The sequence below is a fragment of the Poecile atricapillus genome, chromosome 1, assembly GCF_030490865.1.
Source record: "Poecile atricapillus isolate bPoeAtr1 chromosome 1, bPoeAtr1.hap1, whole genome shotgun sequence".
Classification (NCBI taxonomy): domain Eukaryota; kingdom Metazoa; phylum Chordata; class Aves; order Passeriformes; family Paridae; genus Poecile; species Poecile atricapillus.
The window spans coordinates 89,319,473-89,338,984 of NC_081249.1; the positions used below are offsets into that span (position 1 = coordinate 89,319,473).

General features: G+C 39.0%; 1 protein-coding gene across 1 annotated transcript in view; it reads left to right on the plus strand.

The window, feature by feature from the left end:
* The window catches only part of MAN1A2 (mannosidase alpha class 1A member 2), a 133,013-nt gene that overhangs the window by 65,609 nt on the left and 47,892 nt on the right, over nucleotides 1-19,512 (plus strand). The gene's annotated exons all lie outside the window — the stretch shown is intronic.

Sequence of the window (19,512 nt, forward strand, 5' to 3'; positions counted from 1 at the left end):
TGAAGTTGAAACAACACTGATACCTTTCTGGTGGCAGAGGTTGTAGGTGTGCAGTCTGGGGGGCCCTTGTTTAAATCCTCTGTACAGTATGTTTCTCCTGGCTGGTTGTGGACAGGCCATCTGGTGTCTGGCTAGGTGTGTTATCAGCTAAAATAGTGTGCCTTGTCTCATTTCCCACAGAGAAATGAGGTCTCAATCTGTCATTGATTTTGAAATTCTTTGAGGCAATAACTGTTCTCCAGGGTACATTATCAGAATATATAATGAATATACGTTAAAACAGTGCAATACAGAATCATAGAATAGTTTGGGTTGGAAGGGACCTTTAAAGATCATCTAGAACAAGCCCCCTGCCATAGGAAGGGACAGCTTTCAACAGCCACGTTACTCAGAGCCCTCTCTGATCTGGCCTTGAACACTGCCAGGGATGATGTGTTCACAGCTTCCCTGGGCAGTACAACCTTGTTACCCTCATTGTAACAAATACCTTCCTGATAGGGCCCTAAGAGGGGTTTGAGCTGCCTGATCTGGTGGAATATGTCCCTGCCCATGGCAGGGATTGGAACTGGATGATCTTTAAGGGTATCTTCTAACCTAAACAGTTCTGTGATAATATCCACTCTAAACCTACCCTCTTTCAGTTTTAAAACAATTGTCCCTTCTCCTGTCATTAAAGGCCATAGTAGAAAGTCCTCTTGATCTTTCTTGGAAGCCAGGGCTCCCTTTAGGTGCTGGAAGGTGCTTATAAGGTCCCTCTGGAGCCTTCTCTTCTCCAGGCTGAACAACCTCAGCTCTTAGCTTGCCTTCATAGGAGATGTGCTTCAGCCCTTGGATTGTTTTTGTGACCATCCTCTGGACCTGCTCCAACAGGCCCACAATCTTCTTTTATTGGGACCTCAGAGCTGCAAATGGTATTAGGGTCCTCAGTATAATTGGGGGGGTTTAGTGTATTTCTTTTGAAATTACACTGCCAAACTAAATAAAGGGAAGGGTGGACCAGATAATCCCCTGTGGTCCCTTCTAATCTAACCAATTCTGTGAAAGATGAAGAGGCTCAATAAAAAATGAAGGAAAAAAGCATGATCTCTCCTGGGAGTGCTATGTGTCATAAAATAATAGAATCATCAAGTTTGGAGAAGACCTTGGCAATAGAGTTCAGCCTCTCCAAGCAGACTCTCTTGTATTTTGCTGTATGCCAGAGATTTCCCCCAGTTCCAGGAAGCAACCAATGCAAAGTGTTCACTCATTGTTATTCTTGATTAAATTGTATGCTAATAGGTATAATCTCTTAAGTACCTAAATAGCTAAAGAAGAAATGCAAAATTCATTGTTCCTATATTCAATAAGGAGCCACTAATTAAATATTTTTGAGGTATAGAGTTTGAGTGTTGCTTAGTAGAATTGTGAGTGACTGGGAGATATACTGTGAAAACTAGACACTGCTTTCTACCCCAGGTTGTGATAGAATGGATAACATGTTTATATTTTACATTTTAATCAAACAGAATTGTAGTTAAAGTGTGTGAACTGCAAGTTTTCTACCTTGTGAGTTGAGAGGCACCACTGTGCTTTCCCCTTAGCATCTGTCAAATAGAATTAATAGTCCAAAGTAACATATTGATGGTAAAATATATAATGAATTCTTATCCAAATTGAGCCAGACTGTTTCTCAGTAATCCCTGCAACAATCCTTTAATTTCTTTAAGAACTATATACAGTCTTCATTATGCTTGTGGGGAGAGGGTGGGGGACAACACTATGATACAGCTGATAATGTAACAGAAATAAGTAGAAATTAAATGTTCCATATGCCTAGTTGGGAGCAAACATTGAGTATGGCATCTTAGGATGAAAACCAGCTCTACATGATTTAAAAAACAAGCTAACAGAAACCATCAATAAAATCCCCAAACAAAACAACAACAACAGAAAAAAGCAACTTTTTTTTTTTTAATGTGGCTACATTAAGAGATTTTCTTTCTTTTCTGCGTCATTCTGGCACAAATTTAATTTTTGTCTTTACGAATCCATGTGTTTTTTATAGTTTTCAGTGATGCCTAGCAAGGCATTGTTTAGCATTTTCCCCAGAACAGTAGAGTTCTTTGTTTATTCTAAGTTAATTCCCTAGACTTCCTGTATAAGAATGTTTTGTGTTCTTTGTGATTTTCTTTTACTTAGTATCCAGCACTAATAAAATCAAGTATCTTGATATCACTCTATTATATTTAACAGCATCGGGATAGAAATGCTTTAATGAAAGAGTATCATGTATACAAGTAGATTAGAGCAAGATAAAGCTACTATACTTGTATTGCTATTGCAAGTTGTAGTCTTATTAGATTGGATCATACAGTTTTCTATAATCATTTTCCAGGGAGGTTACTTGGAAATGAACCCACAGTGTATGGCTGGTTTCTGAGGATGTGCCTCTGGAATTCTTTGATCTCCTATGGTGTCTATCTAGTTCAAGATCAGTCGTGTTTGGTGCTTGGTTTTTCGCTGGGTAACATGGGGTTTTTCTCTTCAATATGGATGTTGGTATTTTTGAATTCTTTTTTTTCAACACAAATTATCTAACTGATCTTTATTTGGTGTATGAGTGATCATAAGTTCTTCCACTGCTTTCAGTCACATCTATGGATCTGGATCGTTTTGGGCATCAGGGTAGCTGATACTGATTTCTGAGGGAGGATAGGAGCATTGCTTTGTAAAATCACTGCCTGTCCACAATGCTTTCAACTCCTGGTGAAAAAAAGCAACAAGCAGGCAAACAGTAAGAATTAATGGCACAAAGCAGAAATGAGTTGGCTGATCTCTCTGTGTTAATGCTGAAAGAATGAAGCTTGCCAACAGACCACAGCAATAAGCTGCAGAAGAATTTATGAAATAGATCCATGATCATTGTGTCTGTATGTAGAATTTCTAAGAGTAGACTACCTGGAGACCAGGAGTTACAGTGTCCTTAAGGACTAAAACAGTAAAAGGTCTGTTGCAACCTGACATAGGATATCACACTGGAATCTTCAACAGAAGTTGGATTTTCTTTTGGTGTCCTGCATCGAGTGGTCCAAGAGTTGTAATTACTGCTGTGCTGTCCCCAGACCTGGCTAGAGAAGGAACAGTCAGTATGAGGAAGATTTCACAGATGACAATGCCAGAAGAAACCAGCTTCAACCCTTCATATTGTGTGTGTGAGCTTCTTTGAGGTCATAAAGGCAGATGGAGATTCCTAGAACATCTTGCAGGATCCATTGTTCCTCATTTCTGAAACCCATCCAAAAGGCAGCAGTGATAGATACTGAACCCTGCTATGAGCAGTATTTTCACTTCCAAGTCTTTGTGAACACACTGTAAATGAACTTTCTGCTCTCCAAATGGGAATTTGTTCAAGGAGGGAGGGACAGACATCTGCAGAGCCCAAGTGTTGGGTACGCGCAGCATCATCCTGTAATTAAACACAGGGAGTGATCACTGGAGTAATAAAGCCTAAGTAAGATAAAGAACAGTCTTGTACCAGATTTTTGCTGTGTTCAAAATCCGATTTTTTTACAGCTGTATTTGATGAATTGCTGTCACTGCTCCTCTATGGCTCCTGCCCAATAGCCTCCAGCATTGATGATACCCACTGCTAGGGTGAATGTGATTGCCTGCCAAATGTCTGTCCAACTTCTTGAGAAATAGATAAAGTCCAATTTTTTGAGCAAATCTACAAGAATAGTAATCTCTTTGCAGTGATCCCAGTCACAGGCATTTTTGCTGTCTCTGGATACTGTGACATCTTCCCTAAAGGTTAATAATCCTGGAGTACTATTTCTTCTCCATGCTGGGGGACCACTTCTTGGTTTAAAAAAGTTTGTCTTTCCAGAGGGGCTTGGCATCCTTACTTCTTACACAGCAAGCCCTAGCCAAGCAGAAAAGTATCCACTGATACTTACAGAGTTATCAGCATCTCTCCAAGAGAGAAGGGAGTCTTCTACCTTCTGTATATCAAGTCTGCCCCTTCCCCATGGCTACAGCCCAGCCTGGGTCTGTCACAATGTGTGGCTAATTGGTGGCTAGCTGTGGTGGTGAGCCCTCATGACTATGGACCCCTTCTGGGGCTTGGCGTCACCTGTGGGAGTTGATAAACTCCCTCAAATGGCAGTTTCAGCCTGGGTTAGGGATTTTGGTATTTCCCATGTTTGTTCCCAGCATGCAGTATTTTCTGTTTTCTCATAATGTGTCAAGATATGTATTGAGATACTGTTTATATGGAGAGCAGGAAATAAAATCCTCTTAACACTGAAAGAGAATACCTGGAGCAAACATATGCAGGAACTTGCTGGAGCTATGTCTCCAAGTAGGAGAGGGCAGCATGCAAAATGCATGTCATTGTCAGGAGGCTGAAGAGGTGTAGTTAACTGAGACTAAGAGTCAGAGGAACATGATGTTACATGGATCTGTTTTGTTTCACTGCAGACTTTCAGGTACCTAGATTTTATCCAAATTAAGATGGATCCTTTAAATGTGTGGACTTCCCCATCTTTCTGAACAGTAAAGAAGAAATAGTACAAAAACATGTAAATAAAGCCCACATCTATACAGACAAACAAAATTCTTTAATGCTTGTTTCAGTGAGTAAGCCTGTTTTATTTTCTGATCCTTAAGAAGTCATTGCTTGTTTTGATGTGCTTACTCTGTGATTTTAAAAAAAATTGCATCATAGGCTCTTGAATGCATCTGCCAAGCTGGTGGTTTTGAGCTAAGGCTTCCTCTAAAGCAGTGTGTATGCTGACTGTAGTATCATGCTACTAACACATAGACAGTTCCGTGTCTGAGATGATCACTACATTCCAGGGTGCTTGGGAAGTAGAGCTGTGTCCTGCAAATGCACGAAATGCAACTTCAGCCAGAGGGGACATCACAGGAGAAGAGCTAGTTTGTTATCACCCATACGTGCTGTGCAGGAGAGTTGGCAGGTGTGAGTGTGTGTGTGTGTAACATCTGTCTTTATGAGCACCCAGGATGAACTTCCTGTTCTCCATCTTTTCTGTGGAATTGTATTGGACGTATGTCCCATTAATGTCATGAGGGTTTACACTGTTCTGAGAGTGTGTGTTGTCATGCTCATTTCAGGCGTTCGTAGTTGCAAAGTGGATAGACTTGAGGATAAAAATACTGGAGATAGTTTACTGGATTTGGAGTGCTTCAGTGATCAGCAGTATGACATTACCTTTTCTTGCCAATTAGCACTCTGAGTGCCTGTGGCCCTCACAGATTAGAGTCCCTAAAGTTTCTGACAATTCAGCACATTTTCTGAAGCAAGATGCCACACTGGTCTCTTAAAACTTGGGTTTAACTCTTCCAACTAGTATTTGATAGAAAGTCTGTAACAAAGCCAAATGTTGAGTCCATGGCTTCAGAATTGCTCCCCACAGAAGTTCATCTGCAGCTGTTTGCAGCAGAATTTGAAAGTTGTTTCCAGTTCTTGCATGTGTTTGCAGACTGCAACACATAAGAGATTTGTAGGGTATGCAGGAGTGACCCCATCTTGCCTTTAGAGTAACTAAGAATTCTCTGGTCCGAACAGCATTTGTCTGAGGAGAGAGTGCACAAATGACCCATTGACTGCTTGCTTTTTTTCATGAAGTGAAGCTTCACAAATCATTAAAACTTGTGGCATGACTGGCAGATGGAAATAAAATATTCCTGCTAGCAGTACTGCATGGAATGACAAAAGCCCTGAGATGGATAGAGGGTCGCTTGTTGCACAGTGTACATGGCTGTGTTTGAGGAACAGCGTCAAGTAAGGAAAACAAAGTGAATATTATTCTAATGCCTCTTGTGTGATAGCAGCAGGAGGACACTTAGACCATTATAACAAAGTGTTCTTGTCTGCTGCTGATTTATTAATACAATAAAAAGGGTAGCTTATTTTTTATTTTTGTTGAACAAAGTTACTTACTGTATTTGCAATATAAAAAAAAGTTTAATAGTTTACTGTGGTTACTTTTGTCAGCTTTAGATATAAAGCAGTTCATTTACATGACTGTCTTTTTTGTCTTTTTAAACACCATCAAAATAACATCTCTTTCTGAGCAAAATAGTAATATCATTTGTGTGGATAAATCCAGCCTCAAATCTCATTTAAAGTAGAGCACGAGGGATGTTAAGTACCTGATACTCTATCAACAGATAATCAAACTAATCCTTTTCAGGAATCTGACAGGCAACATCTCCTCCGTTCAGCAATACTAGTTAGACAAATTATGTTATATGTGTCAATGGATATCCCCAACAATCCACCTAAATATATAAAATACAGGTTTTCAATAAGTAAGACCAATACCATGTCTACTGGTTTCACAGAATTCTTAGATGTACTGATGAAATTACCTAAATTGAAGCTTTAAGGCTTATCTAAATTAAGTTTTCAAAGGGTGAAAATCTCAGAAGAGTTAACAGCATTGTGTATGTCCTGTTCAATGAAGATGAGATTTGAGCTTGTTGCTGGGAGATGAGCTGCTTATTCATAAGTAGTTGTGACAGCTCACTGGTCTCTTAACAGGACACAGCCTCAAAAAACCCCTCTATTTTTCTTTGACTTTTAAAGCATTGTCTCATATTGGGCGTTGCCACTGCTCACTGCAGTGCAGATTGCAGTGCTCGTGCAGTTTCTGTTTGCTGGGCTTGTAGCAATCATTTTCTTGACTGGCAAAGGACACTTAACCCAGTTTATTGCTGCATCTTGGTGCTGCACGATGCCTGAAGCAGAGAAAACGGACTTAATTCTGAATTCATTTCTTCCACTCTGATTTGAAATAGCTTTTTTCTGTTAGTGTAATATACTTTAAACTGGGGGAAATAAAGGACAATCTGTTTTAGCACTAGAAAATACAATAGCTGTGCAGTGATAGATTCTTAAAACTCATTCTTTAGCCATCTTCCTGTGGATGGCTGTAAAAACTAAGAACGAATAGGTAATTGTAACTATTCTTATGTATCTCCTCTTGATCAGATCTGTTAGTTTTTCTGTCCCTCTTCAGTAGTTTAAGAAACATACTGATAGGCACCAATGACATCAAGCACAGTATGCTTTCTGTTGTTTTTCCAGACGTTCATTTTTTTGCATTACTCTTGACACAGTAACACTTTAGCTTTTACTACAGTTTTCCTGTTCTTTCCTCCTGAGGGTTTTCACGCTTTATCTGATCCAGAAAGGAAGTATGGCATTGTCTTTTGTCAACTGAAAACACAGTTCTTCCAGCAGGATTTTTTTTCACTTTGAAACAGAACTAAAATACAACTCTGGACTTGATACTGCCTTAAAATCGAGCATCTTTGGCTGTCTTTGCCTTTTGGAACTTGTTCTCATTCAGTACTAACTCTTATGTTTTTGTCTTGAAAAGGAATTTGCATGCTAGCTGAGAACAGATATGGTAAGAGAAAAATAAATGCCAGGAATGCTACAATAACTGCTAAGCAAAGCCACTAGAATCTAGGAAAAATAATAACCAAAAAAATGTTGCTTCTAGATGTGTGCACCTACCACATGATAAAGATGGTGAACTCTTCTTATCTGTTAAGAATCAAGAGGATGCTGTCTGCAGTAACATTCTGTTACCATTTATGAATTGGATAGTCAAGAAACAAGTTTTTAACCAAGAAGTTCTCTAGCCTTCCAACATAGCATATTCTGTGATTTTTTTTTTTCAATTCAAAACACAAGATTGAAGATAAGTGCCTATATCAATATAATGCAACTATGTGCATTTTAGGAAAAGGTCTTTTAAGGTGATCTAGATAATTGTGAGCCAGATAGTCTGTTTTCATTTCTTCTGCCTATCCCAGAAATTTACATAATGGAAAATAAGGGATCATTGGTACAGTAGTGACTTGACAATAAAGTCTTAAGAGTTTATATCTGTGTGTAGGTTTGCTCTTGTTAAGATGGCAAATAAGTAGAAAACTCCTGAGATATTTAATTAAATTGTTCAACTAGGCCTGTGTAAATTAAATCCATTTCAGTGTTGCCAAAGGTGTAGGTGCAGACTGGAAGTTACAAGAAAAATGAACAACCCATGTTGAACAGACCAACATGGGGACAGAATAAGGGATCAGGTTCCAAGTAGTTGTGGCTTTGGAAGAGTATGTGAAACTCAAAAAAGGCAAGCTGCTCAGATTGAACCTTTGGTATGAAACCCTGTGGCAAAAGACCTATGAGCATTTCGGGTTTATAAATAGAAACTTAAGATATGAGGAGAAATTTATTTCTGTTGAAGTCACTAATAAGACTTACAAGACTGCTGTTGTTGTGCTACAAGCTTCTTGGTAATCATGTTCTTAGAAGGATTTGTAGAAGCCGTAGAAAGTTGTGAAAAGTTACAGGACTGGTAGTTGTGCCTCCTGGACACGTGAATAGCCAGGATGTGGTACAGGATGCAGACCAGATATCTCTCTGAAAGGAATCTTTCATTGAAGTACTGCTTATTGATCCAACTAGAAATGTATCTTGACACTTACTTCTTATTTTATGCAGATGATCAGCTTGTTGCTCTTGAACCTTTTCTTTTTTAGTTTGCGTGGCATAAAGGAACAACATTTTTATCTTATAGTTCTGGTCCTGAGAACTATAAATTATGCTGCAGGAGTCTGGATATTTATTTCACCATTTTGTCAAAACAAATGTCTGGTTTTTCAAGTGCCTTGCAAAATTTATGCAACTCTGAAGATTCAGTGCTTACTAATTCATTGCTCATAGGTTTTGTTTGCCAACTAATTTTCTGTCAGAACTCACTTCACATACATATATATATATAGATAAACTGTAGATAGGCTACATATCTGTTGATTGGGAAAAGCTCATAAAAAATTGGGGAAACAAGTTAATAAAAAACCCCATAAACCAAAAATAAAAAACAAACAAAACCCAAAACCCCCAAAAAAACAACAACCAAACACTATTTACTTTAATCAGGTGCAGTGTAATGTGCTTTGCATCTGTCATTGTGTCAGGGATATGTTTTTGTAGAGGTAAAAGCTGTGTGATTTTTGCTTTTTTTTTTCCCCCTAGACTGTGATTTTTGCATTATAATCTGTCACATTGTACCAGTGGGAGAAGGGAGGCTGTGTGTATAATGACTGCACACAGTGTAAAACAATATGTAATTTAATCTCTGTTTAACTTTTCTTTTTAAAGGCAAATACAGTCTAAAAGGGACTGAGTCATTTCTGGCAAAGACTAAAGGGGAAATCAAGATGAAATTTAAAATGGAAAGCTTGGCAGCACATTCAAGAGAAATGGGAGACAGAGGAATAACTGAGAAAGAAAGTAGAAATTGAGACAATCGAAGCACAGAGCTGAAAGACGAAGAAAAATATATAGGAAATACATTTCATGGCATAGAAAAATATATGAGAAACAAAGGAGATACTTGTCATGAGTGGAGAAGGTGCTAGGAAAAGGTGTTACCGAAAAGAAAACCAGTGTCAAGAGAGATTAATAATCACATGAAGTAGATTACTTCTATTGCACAAAAATAATTCTGATAAAACTTGTTAGCTTAGTAGAAGCAGCTTAATTATTTGACTTCAGAACGTTTCTTAAGGTTTGTAACACAGATTTTTCTTCTTAAAAACCACAGAGTGAGTGGATCATTAGTAGGGTTGTGAAATTCAGGCACAAAATGCAGTCTGTAACTCAAGTCTGTAGAACAGCTGGTAGTACCAAAATACCAAACATTATTGATTAATAGAAAAAAGCAACCAAAAAACAACACTCCCAAGATGCATTGATACCATTTGCTTTGCCTGGATGTGTTTGGCTACAAAGACATGTTGAAAGACTGATATATATTGGAGTCAGTTCTGTTTCCTAGGAATATGTTTTGGAGATGAGAAAGTGTTTTTCCCCTGTCAGGTTCCCGAAGATGTTTCTTATAATCCTGTTCCTTACAGCTGTACTCTTGGCAGTCCATCCGTTTTATGTCTTACCTTCTTTAGATCTCCATTTGTTCCCTGTCCTTCCTCTTGATGCCTTTGTTTCTTCCCTTCACTGCCTATTTATGCTCCCTTCTTTTACCAACTTCTCCCTGACACTTCACCTTGTAGGAGGTGGGGGACTGGAAGCCCTGTCCTTTACCACTTCTGCTTCCCCACTGGCAAAGCTCTATGCTGATCTTCTGACCCTTGATGGCTCTTTTCTTCAATTTCCTAATGGCCATTCAAATTAATTTTTCTCCTTTCTCTTTCTCCATTCCTTTTTTCCACAGTTTAAATCAGTCTTTCTCTGTGCCAGCTACTAGTGGGGGAACATTTAAACAAGAAGCCAGACATTGTCCATGCTCTCACATCTGGTTCCCTCTGCTACTGTAGTAGCTCCCATGGAAAGAAGAGATTATGCTTAGCATGAGTGATTGTGGTTTGTGTGCTTTGCAAATTCAAGATTGTTGCTTTGTTTTTTTACAAAGGTAATTAAACTGGCAGGTTAATACTGCTTGTGCAGGTAAACTTAGAGTGAAGAAGCCAGACATGAAGAGGAAAGATGAAGTACAAAAAAATTGCATAGTACTCTTGATAATAATAGCAGAAGAGAAAATTAACTCATGACTGCCATGGTTTTTGGCTCAATTAGATGGGATGTGAAACAGTGTGCTACATCTTCTGGAATTATCAGAGTGAGGAGGCATTTATATGCCAGATTTACGTCACATTTATTCTGAATTTGAAGTCGTCTGTGATTCTGACTGACTGGTGTAAAGTGCCTTGGATTTGAAGGCCCTTTAAAAATTGAGAAACATGTTACATTTCTACTGAGAAATGCATTAAACCTGTGCCAAGGAATCTAATACAGCTATTGAAGTAAATGGAAATTATGCAGTTTAATTGAAGTATTATTAGCCAGTGCCAGGTAGTTCAAATATGATTAGCTGGTTGTCCAGTGCATGCCAAATTTTTATGTTCAGATCTTCTAAAGCAAAAATGTTGAATATTTCTAATAAGCTAATATATGCACAGACTTTCTTATATAGGTTTTTCAAAAATATCAGTAGTGTGAAACCTATGAATATTTCATCACATCCTGAGATGCCTCAGTCAACAGTAACTGGATTCCTCATGTGTCTTGTCCAGGAAACCAGCTTTGGAAAACTTTTGAAGATGATAAAGATAGTATCACTTAAGAATTCTGTTTGCAAATCTTTCCCTGCTGATGGTAGAGAATCACCAGAGTATTTATCTTTTATCTAAGAAGAAGCATTTGAATATATAATTGCTAATTTGTAAAATGTAAATAGGGGAAGTTGTAGTCAACCAGACAATATCTGTCTTATCTGCAATTAACTGATGGAGGTCAAGTATTTTTGTGTGTTTACTTTTCAGCTCATTTGTAGATGGTAGCTGAACAATATGACCAGATAGGCATTTTAATACTCTTCAGTACAACTCTTAACTTAGGAAGCGCCACTAGGATAGTTCTCCTAGATTATTATGATGGGATAGTTTCTTCCATTTCTTTTGATAGTCTTTGTCCCTGTGTTCCTTATTCAAAAAAATCACAACCTGCATTTTCATCTCAAAACAGTGTAGAGCCTCTAGGAAAGAAGCAGCTTGTGTGTGTGAGTGGACCTGTCCACTCCTGTGGGCTTTACTTGAGCTTTTGGTTTCAGAAGTAGAGGGCAGAGCACAGTTGCAGCTTTTACCTTGGAAGCTGTGATAATTGTGATACACTGCATTAGAACATTTTTTACAAGCTGAATTTCTGGATCCTTAAGCAGAGAAACTAAGGAGAGCCAAGTTTGTGTAGCCATGAAGTTTAGGTTAGGTGTTACATCACCTAATTTCATGCATCATCTGAAACTGGACACCCTTCCTTGCCTTCCTACTGTTCTTTAAAATTGTCAGCAAAGGTGCATCTTTGAGGGAGGAATCCAGTGTGATTTTCTTTAATAAAAAGTGTTTGTAGAAGTCTTGTTTGTGATTTTCCTTGTTTTGAAAACTAAGGGAGTTTCTTTTTTCCACAAAGAAGAAACATTCCATGAAGCATTTATTGCCTTGTGAGATGAGCAAACCATCAAGTTATGTAATATTAATGGCTTAAGTACTATCTGCTTTATCCTGTTGCTCTTGAGAGACCAGAATTCTCATAGCACAGGAGTACTTCACAGCAGCAGATGTAACCAGTCCTGGACTTCCATGAGGGTGAATTTGGCAGTGTTTTAAAATTTTGGAGACTGTTAGAATTAAGCAGAGTTTCTTTCCCTCTGCCTGTGTAAACTGCCTGCATGTAACAGCTGGCTGCCTTGCAGAGGTGTAGTAGCTTTGCAGCCAGAGGTTTAAGTGAGTATCATTGGGCACCAAAGCTAATGTACAAGATGAGCGTGATGGCATCGCCCCTAGATCACACCTACCTTCAGAAAGGGCAAGCAGAAAGGTCCAGGGAGCTACAGCCTGGCTAGTCTTAACTCTATCGCTGGAAAGATGATGGAGCAACTAATTTAGAAAACTATTCCCCAGCCCATGAACAGCAAGGTGATTGGGGAACTCAATGTTCAACCAACCCTCATGACCTACGATGAACTGACTGTATTTTGTAAGATCCTCATGAAGTATGGGCTGAATGAGCAGATAGTGAGGTGGATTGAAAACTGTCTCAGCAGACAAGTTCAGAGGGTGTTAATCAGCCATGCAAAACACAGTTTGAGGACAGCAACTAGTGGTGCACCCCAGGTCCAGTCCTGTTAAATGTTTTCAGGAATGATGTGGATGATGAGGCAGGTGGCACTCTCAGCAAATTTGCTGATGACACCAAACCAGGAAGAGCAACTGATACACAGAGGGACCTCAGTAGGATGGAGAAATGAGCTTGACAGGAACGTCATTCAGTTCAGTGAGGGCAAGAACAAAGTGCACCTGGGGAGGAACAAACCCATGCACCATTATATGTGAGGACCACCCAGCTCTGCAGAAAAGTGGTGGACAGCAAGTTGACCATGTGCAGCAATGCACTCTTGCAGTAAAGAAAGTGAATGGTATCCTGGTGTGCATTAGGAAATTTGCCAACAGGTCAAGGGAGGTGGTTCTTACCCTTTGTTGCTCCATAGTGCAAGAGACATGAATATACTGGAGAGAGTCCAGCAAAGGATTGACAAAGATAGTTAAGGGACTAGATTATCTCTTATTTGAGGGAATGCTGAAAGAGCTGGGACTGTTCAGCCAGGAGGAAAAAGGCTCAGGAGAGACCCCATCATTGTGTGCAAATATCTGAAGGGAGGAAGTAAAGGAAATAGAACAAATTGTCATCATAGCCATCTTAAGTTGTCACCATGATCTGGATTCAAGTTGATTCTTGGTTTTTTGACTCTGATCTTAGACCACTGGGATGGGTTTAGATTTTTCACTTCCATATGGATTTTTTTTTCTGTCACAAAGTAATATAAATTCATAGAGCATTCCCTTTGCAGAATAAGTCTTCTCTTATTTAAAGAGTTTCAGTCCTTTGGAAATGCTAAGTGTACTATCAAGTACTTTGCTAATCATTGCAGCTCACCAAGGACAGCAATAGTACCTCACCTATGGCATTGTCTTTACAGTATCTGCAAATTTTCCCTCCTTGAGTATCTGCTACAGCTCAAGAAACCTACAGTGCTGATGAGGTGTTGAATTTATGTATTTCTACACCATTTCACCTCTATAGGTAGTATAGTATGTAACTGCCTTGCTAAATTTCACATGAGTATGATTTACATTCTCCAGGACCAATTCTAGTTGTGGCATACCACTTCAGTCATCACTAACTAACATCTATGAAATACACCTCAAGTGTTCTCCCACTCTCATTTCATACTATAATACCTGAAATGTTACCAGAATCTTATTGCATCTCCCTCAACTCACAAGATGACTTTGTAATTACATCCATGAAAATTACTAGAAGCAGATGTGTAAAGAGGGAAATGTTTCTCTGTTTCTCAGCAGCAAAATGGCCTCCACTTTCAGGGGAGAATGCCCTAGGAACAGTGTAAAACCTGGGAGCCCCCAAACTTTACAGGGGAAAAGCATGTTGGAAGTCAAGGGCTATTCATCTAGGAACTTAAAGCTATTCATCTGGCATGCAGATATCTTCTTCCTATGCAGTAAGACTTATGTATAAAAATCATCAAACCCACAATGCTTAATAAGCTACTTCGGGTTTTCTTCATTTGTTATTTTTGGTGATAATGCTGCTTGGTTTTCACCATGAGCCTTAATCTCTGCTCATGCAGAGAGTCCTCTCTAAGAAGTTGACCTTTAAATGAGTGTTTAGCCACCACAAGGCAGTGAGGAGCTGACTGCTGCAGATTGAACTCTGAAAGTAGAAAGATATCTATTCCTGATTGGGTCAAGGAATACTACATAGTTTCCTCAAGGGTCTGAGTCTGGTATTGCTGTCAAGAGCTCTGGTTTTTCAAGCTACATTTAGTAATTAGATACATTTCCCTCATCATCTTCATCCTTAGTGTTCAAAGGAAATGTGTTCAGGATTTGTTACCAATAGTAGTACTGATGGTGTGCTACATTTCTGTGAACTTGTGCAGTGTGTCTGTTTTGTCTGATGTGTTTTTCAATGATCCAGGACTATCAAGCCTACAGATCCAGCCATGTTGTGTGGCCATAGATTCTCACTAGTTAATAACCATCAGATTAGAGAGAAGTCTGGTATTTGTTACTTTTTAATAAGAATGATTCAAAGGCTGCTCTATGCAGATAAATGAAAGAGATTCCTTATTTGTAGAAAACATCTATCATCGCTCTCAGAGTTAGGAACAGAGGCTATTTGGTGCTGTTTGCCATTCGTAGTGCTGGAAGGGAACACCTAAGAGCAGTATTAGCATAATACAGTCTTCTGAGGGCTGTAGCCATGCATCTAGGCAGTCACTAGATACATCAATAAGGCTTTTGAAGAATTGCTGAAATCTTTAAGGCCTTTTCTTCTGAATGTTTTAAAGGCCTTGCTTGGATTAATAGGCTCAGGAGCAAGCTTTCATATTGTGGGGTAGGTGGCAGGTTTGATATGTTAAGCATCAATTTAATGGATGAAAATTATTCAGGCCCTCACAGCTGGTCTGCTGTACATACTAGTTTGTAAATACTGATTGCTGTTTTCATCTTAATGAGGGATCCACTTAGCCGATTTGGGGTTTAGATTTTGCTTTTTCTGCCAATTTTTACTCTCTTTCCTTCTAGCTGTAAACAGCTTGATTTGTTTTTGAAAGGGGGAAAAATTCCTCCATTGCTTTACAGTATTTGCAGAAAGAAGCATTGGCCTAGTAAAGGCCATGTAAATTGATGGCTTTAATGTGTTAGATTTTGCCATGTAAAATGGAAACACTTTTCCAAGTCTACAGTGGCTTCTAAAACTTTTCTGAAGAATGTCCATATTTTGAGAGTGGACAGAACAGCTACCTTGGGATTAATACCCGTTTATGTAGAAAAGTATTTTTGCATCTTCAAAGCAGGATATCTTGCTACTGCTGTTATGATGTCTTTAAGAAGATTCTGATCAGTTTATACTTGCAGCTTTGTGCTAGCAAAGAAACTTGGGGATAGATGGTCTCTGTTATTCATGAAAGGTGCTGTGTGTGTCTACAGAGTAGATACCATACCTGAGAGGCAAAAGATTTTCTTCTTACATGTACAAAATGTGCACAAGCCATCTCATACTTGGGAGCTGTAGTGGGTTGACCCTAGCTGGATGCGAGGTGCCCATCAAAACTGCTCTGCCACTCCCCTCTTCAGCTGGACAGGGGAGAGAAAAAAAAAGCAATGAAAGACTGCCAGGACCCTGCTCTAGTGTAGGCTTCCTGCAGGGTCACAGCCTCCTCTGGGGATCCACCTGCTCTGATTTGGGGCTCTTCCATGGGCTGCAGGTGGAACTCTGCTCTCCCATGGACCTCCATGGTCTGCAGGGGAATCTCTTTTCTGACTCTTGGAGCGCCTCCTTTCCTTCCTGCACTGACCTTGGTGTCTGCAGGGTTGATTCTATGACATATTCTCACTCCACTGGCAGCTGTTCTCTGGTTGCTTTTTTTTACCCCATTCTTAACTGTGTTATCCCAGAGGCTCTGCCACCATCACTAATGGGCTCAGCCTTGACCCATGGTTGGTCTGTCTTAGAGCCAGCTGGTATTGGCTCAGCCAGACATGGGGAAGCTTCTGGCAGCTTCTCATAGAAGCTGCACTTGTGGCCCCCCACTACCAAAACCTTGTCATGGCAAATAAAATGCAGCAACATGGCTGGAAGAGTGGTAAGGCAGCTGAGTAATTCTGTTATTCTTCTGTTCCTTGGCAAAGTTAAAAAATCTAAGTCTTTGTATGTATTGTACAGACCATTTTTAATAGCTGTAGTGCTGGCTTTGCAGCAGAGTCATGCTGCAGTAGTAGTTATTCTTATCATCAAGTTTTTCCTAATAACTAACTTGCTTTTCCTTAGTCCATTTTGGTGTTATTTTCTCTTCTCCATATCCATGGAAAAAATATAATTTCCTTTTACTTGTGTTAGCCTTTTAATGACTGAAAAGTCATTATCTTGTCCTCTCTTGAACATCTTTTGTCTAGACTAAATAACCCCAATTCTTCTACTGTTTCCTAATGAGCTCTATTTTTAAGGCATCCATTCATTTTGTTCTTTTCTGTTCTTCTTGCCTATGTATTTTTTGAAATGCATTGCCTGTCAACAGGGAACTGCCAGGGCTGAAATAGAATCTATGAGTTCAACCCACTTAAAAAAAAAAAAAATTAAAGTAAAAATATTACATGATAAGTAACCGTGTTGTCTGATACCAGCACATTATTTATAAGCTAGAGCCTGAGGCTTTTACTGTTGTTCTTAGGGTAAGTTTGAAACTTGCTGAAGAAGGCACGTTAATGAGCTCAGCAGAACTCTCTGGACACATCTGCAGTTTCTCATAAATGGCACCTCACTCACCACTGCTTTCTACATTTCTTTTCCTTCCCTCTCTCCAAAAATGCTCTTATGGTCACTTGGCTCTGATAAAATCCTATGCAGCTGTCTCCTGGTTCTTATTCCAGCCTGCATAGGACACTGTGCCAAAGCTCGGTGGTTTTTTTTATGCAGAAGTAGCAGTGAGATTGGACTGAGATGGCAGTAATAGAAAGTAAAGGCCTTCAACCAGTTTTTTGTTTCTGTACATTCAGTTTTGGATGAGAGGCATGTAGACAGGGAATGATGTACCCTTCTGATGGTAGATCAGTGGTGCTCAAGAGTCCTCAGCCCAATGGAGGTGACAGGAAAGTGCCTTTAATCACAGTCAGTTTGGGCAGGTACTGCTAACAGCATGGTTGTCTGAATTAGCAGTTCCTGCTGGTGCTCTGATGCTGAAATGGCTCTCAGTGATTGCCTTGCTTTAACTGTCTTGTCCAGAATCATTCACATTTAGATCAGCTCAACCTTTACTTCATATACTCTAGCTAATAACTCCTTCCTCAGATACATTTCAAACTGATTAAAAGCTGGATAGCAATGTAAATAGTCATTAAGAATATTCTTGAGCGAGGATATTTCTAAGGATGTTCTTCCATTGAATATTCTTACCCTAAGGTTTCAGTATTATTAATGAATAATATGATAGTGCATAGCACTTCCAGAGGGTGCAAGATATTAAAGATAAACAAATTTATGTTACAAAGGTATTTCCAAACTATTTCACTGGAAGTCATCATTCTTGTTTTGATTAGGTGTTGAAGCTTGCCTGCACTGTAGGAATCCCTCCAGATGACTCCCAGTAGATAGTTCTGTCTGGTCTTCACCCATCTACTACTTAAAATTCTAAAAGTTCAACATGAATATTTGACGCTTATTTATAGATGCAAATGAGGTAGTTCTTATGCAACTGGGCCAAGACTGAGGTTTTAGTTCTCTTAAGGGTTTTTTTTTCCCCAGTTACCATAGATTCCACCTGTATTACACCTGTTAGACTGTGCTTTCCTATTCTGAATTGGTCTTTTATTCGAGGTCAAAGTGTTATATGAGTTTTACTGCTAAACTTCTACATGTTTTCTCAAAGACTGTTTCTTGTCAGTTTCTTTGCTAAAAATCATTCAAGCTGTATTACCTCTGTTGCTGCAGAGTTCTATCAAATCATATTCTCAGGTATATCCTTTTTTAGTTTGGACATATCCCATCTTACAATTCATATGGAGAACCTCTCTAAAAGTTCTTTGTCCTGGCTCATTGCTTTCAGATTCACCTTCATCTCTCCATACTCCACTGCATCAAATACAATTAGATGTCATCTTTAATATTTTCTTCTGGTTTATTTCATGTCTCACTAGTCAACTCCCCAAACATTAAGATATTGATTTTTTTCCCCACCTTCATATGAAAAATAAGGATATTCTTGATTGCTTATTTTTCAGCTTGCTTCTCTAGTGAGCATCTCTTCAGTTTCTTCCCACAGATGTTACAAATCAACCCCTGCAGTCCTCCTTAAAGATTTTATTCATTTTGATTACAGATTATTGGTCAGGTAGTTGACAATAGAATTGTGGAATATCTTAAGTTAGAAGGACCTTTAAGCATTGGGGAATTCAACCCCCTGCTTCTCTTAGGACTAGCTAAAACTGAACCATATGACTAAGAGCATCATCCACACATTGCTTGAGCTCTGACAGGCTTGCTTCTGTGACCACTCTCTTAGTGAGGGACATTTTCCCTATCTGAAATTGCCCTTATGCATCTTCATTAGATTTCTTTGTGTGCTATTGCTGATCACCAAAGAGATGATGTTTCTGTACTATGTCTGTATTGCCTAAGTTATTCTGGCATGTGGTAGCTCTTTTTGTAACTGGTTTGTATGGTGCATCAAACTGGAAAATAATGATATCTCCAGATTAAGGAGGTACTTGTCTAGAAATGTAGTGAATAATATGAGTGCATTAATTAAAATGTATGCTAGCAACTAACTGATAAAAGCAGATTCATGCCATGGGGATATACCAAATATGCCTTTGGAAAAGATGCTGCAGGTAGGCTTAGAAGGAACTTTCTCCCAAATGCTTGTCTGTCTAATAAACATTGGGCTCTGAGTAAGGCTATTACAGATTTATGTTCTAAAAGTAAGTAGAAATGACTGAGATTTTGTCCTGTCAGTAATTTTGGTGAGACTAGAGAGGGAAGATTAACCCTGTAATTATTTTTCATATGCATTGTTGATGAAGGAAAAAACTAGAGGAAACTGCATGTCTGGTTTTGCATAGACAATGTTCATAGAAGAATAGGAACTCTGTCTGCACTAATCTCAAACAGACATTGGAAGTCTGTAAAAATTAAAATATTTGGGTAGGATAGTTGTGTCTTGGTTTTTAACTGAAAAATACAAGGTGTGATTTAAAGACTGTTTTAAAAATCACTTGAAATTCCTAATACTGGTGGAGGGAGGTGGGAGGAGACCTGATATTCTTCTGTAATAGGAATCTGAGAACTGTTGCCGGAGAGCTTGGAAGGAAAGAAATCAAAATGACAAGTTTGCTTTTCAT